Below are 12113 nucleotides of genomic sequence, written 5' to 3' on the forward strand. Positions count from 1 at the left end.
TCATATTATATTTGTTACATTATGTCAAAACTCCATTCCGTGATGTGGATATATAATTACGTTATGTCAACTCTTTCTTATGTGATTTAAAAATATCTTTATATTGTGTTAACTCTTTATCATGTTGATTCCAAAAGTTCATTATCTGATGTAAAAATAGATTTACATTATCTCAAAGCTGTATATCTAGTATATAATGAATGTTGACGACCGTGTTTTAATGACTGGTATAAGAAAAGGGGGGGGGGTCCTGATTGATTAGGACAAATTACATTCACATAATATCAACCCCCCTCTTTCCCCAGACATAACTTTACTACAGAAAATGTAATGTTTATTGAAACTGTACAGCCTCCCACCCCCATTTCTTGTTGAAGTATAGTCCACTAAGGGTAATGTAATATATCTGGAAAAAAATAGGACTGATCGAAGTTGGACCCCTCTCCCCGAAATAGGATTTTCGGGCTTGAACATTTTTTTCTTGGCTTGTCAAGTTTTTTTCGGGTAAATGATTTTTTTTCTGTCTGACCTCCTCTTTCAAAAAAAGATGCTACGTCACCGGAGTTAGTAATTTTTTTTTAATCATTCCAGGGCCAGAATTCTATTACAAAAATCTACCACTCGCTCATCTACTCAATTGAATATGCCTTAGTAAGCATGCATGGGCACAAATCAGTGGCAGATATGGGAATCTTGAACAAGGAAGGGGACGGTATATGGTTGGAGACCAAGGACGGAAAGCGGAGAAGCTCTCACGCTTTATAGTTTTACAGAAAAAAGTTTCAACTTAATTCAGCTAAACTTAATGTGAAACTAATGCAATGTCCTACAAAGTTTAAGACTTTTATAAAAAAAGAAAACAATTCAAAATAAAAAGAAAAAAATGATTGCTGCACGACTCATAATATTTTATTTATTTGATTAATTATCAGATTAAAGTAATTCACAGTCGCAGTGTTAAGGCTTTGCATGTTTCAAGATTGTCAATCATTTGTCGCTTAAAATTTTCATTTAAAATGTCATTCCGAAATCACTGAGAATCTCTTCTACGACAGTTTTATTTTCATTTTTAGTGCTTGCGGAATGCAGAAAATACGTTACTCATATAAAGGCTGAGGATACCCGTGTTCGCATAGCGTAATAGTGAATCGACATAATGTAGAAGAGTGCGCACAGTATGGCATGAGCTTTTCACATCAGTTTATAAAAACTAAGATTCTCATGAAAATTAAACGTAACGAAATGCAAGAGTAGACATAATTAATGGAAGGTTGACACAATGCAATAGTAGTGTGGGTTAATGTGATAAAGTGTTGACATAATGTAAAGGAAAGTTAATACGATGCAATAGTCGTGTAGGTTAATGTCATAAAGAGTTGATATAATGTAATAATGGAAGGTTGACACAAGGCAATACTAGTGTGGGTTAATGTCATAAAGAGTTGACATAATGTAATGGAAGGTTGACACAATGCAATACTAGTGTGGGTTAATGTCATAAAGAGTTGACATAATGTAATGAAAGGTTGACACAAGGCAATACTAGTGTGGGTTAATGTCATAAAGAGTTGACATAATGTAATGGAAGGTTGACACAATGCAATACTAGTGTGGGTTAATGTCATAAAGAGTTGACATAATGTAATGGAAGGTTGACACAAGGCAATAGTCGTGTAGGTTAATGTTATTAAGAGTTCACATAATGTAACGGAAGGTTGACACAATGCAATAGTAGTGTTCTGCTATAAGGCAGTGACGGCGTTCCATATGAGCCCCTGAGTGTATTACCTGTATGCGTTTTCCTACGACTTTGTAAGTCGAGGCCATTTTTTTTCATGTTTAGTTCAGGAATTAAAATGATAAACAAAGCATTTTTGTTGCAGACAGAATCCTTCTCAATTTCTTTCTTTTAAAATAACTAATATTTTTAATAACTCGACATTTTTTATATACAGTGTGTTTCTTAATGAAGTGTTATAGCGAAAATACATTTAGCACCAAAATCTGTCGTTGTAATCTGGCGACAAAAAGGGAAGTAAATAATTCAAATTACACGTCGTCTACGCAAAACGAAAGAAAAAAGTGAATCATAAAACAGTCCCTCGGTAAATAACAATGAAATTTAGAAACGATGTTTTGAGAATAAAATGTTGAAGTAGAAATATTATTGTCTAAATAAATATCTTTTAAAGATAAACCCTACTTGATTTTTCCATAACGCATGGTCGGTAAAAATGGCCAGGGCTTCGGACCGGGGTTGATTCCCCGACAGCTATGAAACGGGAAAAGAATCATTTGCATCGTTTTTTTTTTTTTTTTTTGGGGGGGGGGGGGTTCATTATTAATTTCAAACATTAAATACAAAGCAAGATGTTATATTCCGGGTAATTACTCTTCTAAAACTTATTATTATACCGTAACTTCGTCACCATGTCTCGAAGAAAAGCGACACGTATAGCAGGTTTGTCTTATAAATATAAATTCGCTTGACTCATGAACAATGTTACAATGTTGTCATACTTTTTTTAAAAAATAATTTTATTTAATTCCATGATACTAGCTTCAAACGCAAGTCAGTTTACTTAGTCAATTAATGGAGGAATAAATGTACATTAACTCGTGTTTTGACACGGAAATTTAAATTATCGATTGTAATCGCGATATGAAATCCTCCCTTTTAAAATTAAATTTATAATATATATTATATGGCCATGATTTAGTTGTCATTTATTTCATTATTTGATAGATTGATTATATTTATGGCATATTCTTATCAATTAAAAAAAGAAAAGAACGATTTGATTGCTTCTTTATCACGTTGGCATACAGTGCGGTAGGCATCAAAAGCCTGAAAGTTAATTCGATGGTCGATACGATCTTCAGACAAGGTACACAAGATATACACAACAGCAGCAAACTAAATGTCAATCAAATCAAAGTATCCAATCCCAGGCTTAATTTCAGATGATTGACAGAGGTTCCAAGACCAGGTAAATTTGAGGGAGGTCCTTATTTCCTCCCCCTTTAAAGGAGATTTGTAAAAGTTGCATTCATTTTGATGGTGTTGACGCTCATGCCTTAGCTCTCTAGGTTCTGGGACTTTGTTTGAAAGTCACTTTACTAGCTCCCCTTTACCCTTACATGGCATATACTAATTGTAGTTGAAACTTATTTGAAGAGAAGAGGAAAATTGGAAAAATACACCCAATGGACGATGAATGAAATACGACAAAAGACGCATGGCCGCAAACGAAAACAGATCGCAATAGGTTTCTTCAGTGACCCAGATGACCTAAAAATTTGCGTTCGTAACGCCTTGCTGTGTTTTTTATTTGTTGTTCTTTTTATAAAATAAAGAAAATAGAATTTCTTTTTATTTACAAAAAATGGAGTGCTTAATTCTATTTACACTCTAAATAAAACGAACGAGAGAAACCCAATATAGTAAAAAGAGGCCCAGTTTCCACATCGCTCACCTGAGCATATTGGCTAGAAAAAGGCACGAATTAGTAAAGTATTGAAAAGTAGGACTTTAATTTTAAACTATTTGAGAATAATTTCAACTTCCATATCAATAACAATGACTTCACTGTTCTAGAACATTTTTTTTGTATTCCTTTGTAAAAAATTCAGCCCCATTATGGCCCTACCTAACCCCTTGAATCACGATCTGAACAACTGTGAATCTACACAACCTAGTGATGCTTCCATATCAATATAAGTCAAACTATGGCCTTCCCATTCTATAGAAGAGGATTTTTCCCATACAATCCTATAAAAAAACCTTTATTGTTTAATGTGGCCTAGCCCTACCTCCCCCCCCCCTCCGACCACCACCCCCTATCCCACCCCTCATGTTTTGAACAAAGTTTTGGTTAAAATTGGCCCAGTGGTTCACGAGAAGAAGATGAAAATGTGAAAAGGTTACGACGACAATAATGCCAACGACGACGACAACGACAGATAACAAATTTTGATCAGAAAAGCTCACTTGAGCCTCTATAGGTTCATAGGTGATAAATAAAAAGTGCGTGAGTAATTACATATAATTGCAGGTTTTTTTTGCTAGCTACATATAAAAGTATACTATATTACAGTTCACAAAGTGGCCCATGGTATCAACAAGCGGTGCAGATGTAACTACAATCGTTTCCTTAAATGCACTGTCCTTCTACCGAATATCGTACTTGCAATTGCAGCAAAGATTCAGTTGTACTGCTCCATTAAAAGATACCTGTGGAAGTAAAAAACACAAAATGAACACATGGTGTTTCAAAATTCTTTCAGAGATCGATGAAGGGATCATGGGTTTCTTAATCCCTTTAAGGAATTGCTAGATATGAAATAAATTAAAACAAAACATATCAACAAATCATTTTAATTATCTTATTTTTTCTGAGCATGATTAAATACAAAATAATGTAGACCCAAACTTTATCATAAAAGTTCGTTACATTGAAAATTCAGTTACATGTACAACCATAGCTGATAATAGTACGGAAAAGTTCCCCATGCATATTGTGGCACTTTTTTCTAAAAAAAAAAAATTACCGTTTTTTTATAAGTAAGCGTACTATCAATGCAATGATCTAGATTTACCCCCATGGCGAAGAGGTAGCAATAAATTTTAAAAAAATTGTTAGATAAAATAAAGCACAAATCTTAAGCAAAGCCTTGTAAGGACGGAGGGAAGTTATTTAGTCAAGTTTCTCTCATACATACATCACTGCAGGAGGCAGAAATCAGGTCATGAGAACAAAACTGATTTTATTTCACAAGTTCATAACCACAAAAAAATGAACATGTATAGCTATTTCTTAGCCATTAACTAAATTAAAATACATGTATTTAAATCGGTTGAAAGTTCCCAGTCGTTCAAAAGATTAATCAATTTTGAGCATTTGAAAGTTACGGTAAAATCTCCACACTTTTTATCGTTAAACTCCTTGCTATTTGTATCTGTGATTTCATATATGTCGAGTGCCTGGCTCAAATATAAATTGTCAAAATCTTCAAAAAACTCAAAGTCAAATCACTAAGAACGTCCGACATGTTGGAAAGGTAGCTTGAAATGAATCTTTTTTTTTTATTATTGAATTTTGACACTCTCAATGAAATTTACGTCATCAGACATGCGACAAGTTGCTTACATCATAAATGCCTCGTACTATTGGTTATATCGTTTTCATGGGGCGTGGAAATCTCGGGCGCTCCGCGCCCTCGATTTCCACGCCCCATGAAAACGATATAATCAATACTACTCGGCTTCTATGATATAACCTATACATACAACTTTATTTTTTCTTAGTCTATTTTAGTCAGTTTCATGACTTTGGATACGATTCCCCAGGGATTTCAAGAAGTGCAAGTATATACATGTATGTTTTTTTATGACTCTAAATAGAAATTTAATGTTTTTGAAAATCTCAGGGAAATCGGACAATCACCCTTGATGCCCCACTCAAAAACCATTTCAGCCCTTTAATAAATTTCAATATGATAGAGATATATGCAATAACTAGTAAAAAAAAATAAACTAACAAAAAAGGTGTGTGGGATATGTGGATGTGTTTTCACCCTCTTATCAAAAATAAATATTGAATATGAGTAATGTTATACATGTATAACTGAAGTATTCACTGTTTAAACTTATGAGCAATACACTAACCTTAAGCTTTTAGCAGAAGATATGGTTAAAATATTTTTTTTTTTAAAAGAAGAAATTGTTAATACAAGGACGACTACTGTTGTTTCATTAATATCCTTTTTGGTCAATTGGATAAAGATCATTAAGCATTTTGAAAAAAATTGTCACATTTTCATTTTTTTTACTCTCTGCTTCAGCGGATTTTAATAAATAAACTTTAATTTAATCAATGTTAGATAATTAGGACGGCCGTTTAAAAATTACGCTCATTCTGTAATGTTTTACCCTTATAGACGTCATATAGTTATGATAGAGCCATAGCTGCCTTACCGACGACACGAACGACTCAAAATAAAAGCATAGATAAGAAAAACACACTGTGAGACTTGGACTCACGATCATTATGTCTACAATCCAGCAAACATAACACAACGTCACGAAGTCATTGTAATCGGACGGACAAATTTAAGACATATTGTTAATTAAAAAATAATTTTGATAAAAAAAAATTAAATACATATTTTCAACATTTTCAATATGAAGACCACTTCTAATTGTAATGAAGTGCAGTCAAATCCAAATAAAATTATTCAGAAGTTGTTTTTCTTTTTAAGGGTGGTATTTTACTAAAGTTTGTCATTGTTTAGAGGGGTTCCTCAGTATTTAGGGGGATACATCAGTATCTACTATATTCCCACCTAAACTGAACGATTTTTATACCTATCATATGAGGGAACTATTAATATTTGAATACTATTTTTGTGTGATTTGCTTTAAGGCATGAATAAACTAACATGACAAAGTTTTGGTTAAACAATGTATTTAAAAATCACTACTAAAGTAGGCAAAAGTGACCATCAAATGTGCTATGGCTCTTTCATAGAAACATATATCTTAGCGTTTAATCTCCTTGGTACTGGCTTCTGACATGTTTACATTCACACCGACACATGCTTTGAAACACGCAATCTGATTGGTCGAAAAACTGTAAGCAAATGTATGGTTGGTCAAGAGGAACAACCCAGATAACTCCCCCAGAACGCCATATGAGTTGAACACACTCTGAGGTACATCTCAGGAAAAGGCTTCTAGACCAATCAGGGAGCACATACATAGCCAGCTTTCTCCCTGGTGGTACATTTAGGATGCGTAATATTTTTATCCCCCCCCATCCCCGATTGAAATCAGATATCATAGCAAGCTCGGAAATATCTTGTCACAGGTAATTAATGCACATGTTAATTATGAAAGCCCTATCTCTTTTTAGTAAAAAGTCACAAGGAAAACCCTCTAAAAGAGTTTTACATGTAATTTTTAAAATAAAATATTAGATTAGGAAAAACTAGTAATTATTAGTAATCCATTTAGTCAGAATAGTTAGTAAATGACTGTTATGGTTAGTAATTGTAACATAATTTGTAATAAGGATGAATTCTTTTACTTATAAAATGATTTTCTAAGTAACGGTAGAATTACTTAAACATTATATTACTTAGTAAATGAACCACTCATTTTTGGTAAATTATTATTACTTAATTTAGAGATAATATTCTTTCTATGTACTAGGTTTTATGAATTATTACTAAGTAAATGTAATTCTGAAATTAATCAAAATCTGGAATATCATTACTTAGTATTAAAATACTAAGTGATAGAATACTAAGTAAAAGAATACTAAGTAAATGAATACTTATCATTTTAACTAAAATCGACAATATTTACTAGAAACACTGCAAGGTACAGACCCTCTGATAAGAGAGATAACTTTGAAAGTGCAAAATGTGAGTACTACATATACTCACAGTTTTCGTGATCAAAGTTTCCTATTTGAGACCTCAGAGTAGTCAATTAGATGAAATCAACACATTATGGAAACAATACTATCTATTTCTTTTGCCAGTTTCTTTGTAATTGTTTTATTATAGTTAACAATAAAACATTTAATTCCAACATCAAAAGCCTTATAAATTGAATAAGTTGTATCTTTTTAAGGACCATTTTAAAAATGGTTTAATGTTTCAAGTACTTAATACATTTTTATTACGGTTATATGACTTTTTTTTCACATGAAGGAATATTTAGAAGAAAGATAACTCCTCCTCACAGACAATTGATATGGAAGCCAAAATTATATATTACACGTACATTTCAAGAAATTAATCCCGATTGTGAGTAGACTTCCATATTTAAGTAATTATTTGTATTGCAACTGCTCTAAATTCCCCAGTATGGCAACATAGCAAAGGTTAAACTTTTCTTAAATGCAAATTTAGTATATATCTCCACTGTCAAGGTGAAAAGGTCAAAGTTATTGATATCTAATGAAAGGTCCTGCCACAAAAAATACATATGTGAAATAAGAGAGCACTAGCCCCAACCCTTCAGAAGTTATGGTCAAGTATACCAATTTTAAAATGTAGGTCAAACTCCAAGGTCAAGGTCAAAGGGTCGGATTTGGTAATACCCAAAGAAAGGCCTTGTCACAATGATGAAATATGTAAAGTATGCATGCATTAACCCTAACCATTTAAAAGTTATAATCTATATTTGCTATTTTAAAAGTTAGTCAAACTCCAAGGTCAAGGTCAAAGGGTCAAAGTTCTTGCTTTTTAATGAATGGTCTCCTCACAGGGATTACATATATAAAGTATGAAAGCCGTATCCCTTACCGTTCAAAAGTTATGTACCAGGTTAAATTTTTTTCACTAGGATGGAAATCTCCAAGGTCAAGGTCAAAAGGTCATGATTGTTGGTATCCAATGACGTCTTTCAACAAAATATATATATGTTAAGTACAAAAAATTTATGTCCTGGTATTTAATGTTCAAAAGTTACGGCTAAAGAAAAAAAATTGGAATTTTTGTGTAAAAATGGGTCAAACTCCAAGGTCAAAAGGTCAAATTTGGTGGTAGCTAAAGAAAAGTCTTGTCACAAGGAATACACATGTGAAATATAAAAGTCATAGCTCCGCTAAATCAAAAGTTATGGGCAAGGTTTAAGTTTTTGCGGACATACAAACAGACAGAGAGATGGACAGACAGATTGACAGACAGACGGACACGACAAGAACTATATACCCCCGAAAGAACTTCGTTTACGGGGGCATAAAAATATTTTGGTAATAGTTACATGTGTATATAGTAAATAGTGGTAAAATGTAAGTATAGACCAAATTATGTTATTACTTATATACACAAATCTTAAGTAAATATAAATTACTAAGTAAATCTTTTAAGTGTGTAAGTAAAAATCAAACAAAAGCTTTGAATTTAATAATTGACATATATTTAATAAATGATTTAAAATTTTAAGTAAATGCTAAGTAACTATCTATTACTCATCTTTGTCATTTCAAATAAAAAATGACTACTAAGTAAAACTTTTTAAAGAGTGAAATTAACAATTTTGAAAAGAATGTCAAACTTCAAGGTCAAGGTCACAAAACAAAAATCATAGTATATTTCGAAAGGTCATGACAAAGTTTTTGTGATGGACAGAAAGACTGACACACTGACGGACGAATGAGAATTGATGTCACCCGCTTTTGGAGCTGGGGACAATAAATAGAGAGGATTAACGGACTAGCTGACGGGTTGAAAACATTATACAACTCGCAACTTGTTATAAAAGTAATTTATAATTTTTCTATACATTTAACAGGATGGGGGAAACGTTAATTCTGCTATAATAGTGGTATATCACAATAAAACATGTTCCGCTATATTTTCGACCGAGGGGGGAAAGTAAACAGTAGCTAAGTTTTCTATTATATCACATTATTTTTATCGACTTTATTAATTTGGGGGAGGGGGGTGGGGGGGGGCACGGCTTATGCCCAACCCCTCAACCCCGTCCTATGTACCATGTATACGACCATTTGTACATCTATAACCGTTTATATATGTGAATGATTAAAAAGGTTTAACATATGCATTTATGTAGGTGGTACATTTTTCTTAATAGTTCTTTTCTTTGTACTTAATTTTATGTTCCACTAAGTCATTTTTGTTAACCATGCATTATTAGTCAGAATATAAAATTAGAAGATAAACTTTATACTTTAGAAGGCGCACAGAGTAATGTTGACCGAAGGTCTAGTACACATATAAATCTATAACCGAAATTATAACTTGCTTCACATGCAAGGAAAAAAATATTACTATCCTGTTGTAAAAGAAAAAAAGATGGATTCCAGGATACTGACAAAAAGATACCGAAATTTAAAAGTGCGAATAATATAAAAACGTAGTTGTCATCTGATGCACTTACATGTAGTTGCAATATGGCATCCTTGTGCACACATATGCTTATCACAAGTGCTTGTAGACCGGACAACCTCCCCACCCAAAATGTACAAACCGGTTCCAAACATATTTATTTTTGTCTTCATTCATAAAACCTCTAGTACATATTAGTTCAATGTATTTCTTATGAAAAATCCAAAAAGAACATAGAATTCACTTTAAAAAAGTCAAGCCCATAGCAACATAAATCATCTCTAACTTTTTTAACTGCAGGTATAAATTTTATATGTTGTAAATTGTAAATTTTATTAATGAAAGAAAGCAAAAAAAATATCTTTGGACGCGGATAGATTTACAAAAATATATATCGATATTTAAAATACTATAAAAATGCAACTAATATATATGCTTGTGCTCCCTCAATTAATTTTTTTTTTGGCTGGCCAGGGATTTCTTTTTTCTTTTTGGAAGTGTCCTCAAACTAAAAATGTTTGGTTGCCCCCCCCCACCCCACCCACCCCTACTGATCCTGCATAGTCATGTGACCTTTAATTAAAAAAAAATGATGCCTTGTCAAAAAATGTATTTGTTAAGCAATTTTTAAAAGGTGCCAACTTAAAAATTTGACGGTTATCATTATTGGAATGTTTGCTTACTAATAATATTAAAGAAATATGTGACTAAGACAAAAAAAACCGTTTTTCTAATGTAATAATTTCCTCCTTTCAAAAATTTTCTGTTTGCTTCTTCACAAAAAAAATTAGTCATGTATAATTACATATATAATGAAAAGTGGCACAAGGTAATGCGAGTGAATATCGCCATTTAATACACCAACCAAGAAGAGATACTTCCTGCCATGTCTACCATATGTATACTGAAATCTGAAAAAGAACATCTCTCTCTCTCTCTCTCTCTCTCTCTCTCTCTCTCTCTCTCTCTCTCTATAAAAACACTTTTAATGCAAGACACTCCATTTTAACGCATAAAGAGCCATATCGCTTAGTCACTCTCGCCTACTCCAGAAGTGATTTTTCAAATACATTGTTTAACCAAAAGTTAATACATGCCATAAAGCAAATCACACAAAAATAATATTCAAATATTGATATTTCCCTCATATGATAGATATAAAAATCGATCAGTTTATATGGAGAATATAGTAAATACTGAGGTATCCCCCTAAACAATGACAAACTGTAGGAAAAGACCACCCTTAACTAGAAAAAAACAAGTCTGAATAATTTTATTTGGATATGACTGCATTTCATTACATTTAGGTACTGTAGACGTACTTTTTCCACGGGGTCACAATTCCTCGGAATCTCAATTTCTGTTTAATCCCCGAGCAGAAAATTACGCTGATTTTTCATATTATCACTATATGCCTTACATTTTCATAAAGTACGCTTGGACAAATTTCCGCGGAAAATCTGTGGCCGCGTATAAAACGTAAATTAATACCACGCGGAAAAAAGTACTTGTACAGTAATTTTGGTTAAAGATGGTCGTCTTCATATTGAAAATGTTGAAAGTATGTTTTCCTTCTTAAAATTATTTAAAGATTTAGCAATCTGTCTTTAATTTGTCCATCCGTTTACAATGATTTCGTGGCGTAATGGTTTGAATGCTGGATTGTAGACATAATGATCTTGGAGAAGGTCGCGAGGACTTCCGGTTTGCTGTCAGCCGAGAGTGCACGGATTGATTTCTTGGAGCTGATAGTTAGTTGGTTTTTGTTGAAAACGTCTGAGTAACCGAATATTTAAAATCGACCGATTTGACATCCCTAGTTTAAATGTAAGTAATGAGCTTCTAAAAAGGAGCCCAGTTGATTTGTTAAATATTATTTACTGTACATATAAGACATTGTAAGCTGTTTCTACCCGTTTCTTTGACTTTCAGTCAATAACCGGCAGAATGGCTGCCACATCGAGCGGCGGCCATGAGAGTGGATCTCAAAATAACACGAACAAAGTGAAAAGATTTTACTGTCGTGAAAACACAATAACTGTAGATGTTTTAGATAATTGACAGGTTAAACCTGATAATATCATTAAATTTGTGCATGAACATTGTGGAGTGGGGTCAATGTTCGCTTGTGTTCCTAAATCTGGGAACTTGTGTGAAATCACTGGACAAAAGGGCTCCTATACAATATCTCTTGGAGGGTATTAAGATCGGAGATAAAACATTTAAGTGCAGAGAAATAGTGCAAAATT

At 32.8% G+C, this 12113-nt stretch overlaps 1 protein-coding gene across 1 annotated transcript in view; it reads right to left on the bottom strand.

The window, feature by feature from the left end:
* Positions 1-3852: 3852 nt before the first annotated feature.
* LOC134277252 (zinc metalloproteinase nas-36-like) overlaps positions 3853-12113 on the bottom strand; it is a 72883-nt gene continuing 64622 nt past the window's right edge. The window contains exon 9 of the mRNA XM_062759569.1: positions 3853-4234. The gene's annotated coding sequence lies outside the window, so the exon portion shown is untranslated. The remainder of the gene's footprint in view (positions 4235-12113) is intronic.

This window comes from Saccostrea cucullata, unplaced genomic scaffold (genome assembly GCF_032062105.1).
Source record: "Saccostrea cucullata isolate Sc308-1 unplaced genomic scaffold, CSIRO_AGI_Scuc_v1 ctg338, whole genome shotgun sequence".
NCBI lineage: Eukaryota > Metazoa > Mollusca > Bivalvia > Ostreida > Ostreidae > Saccostrea > Saccostrea cuccullata.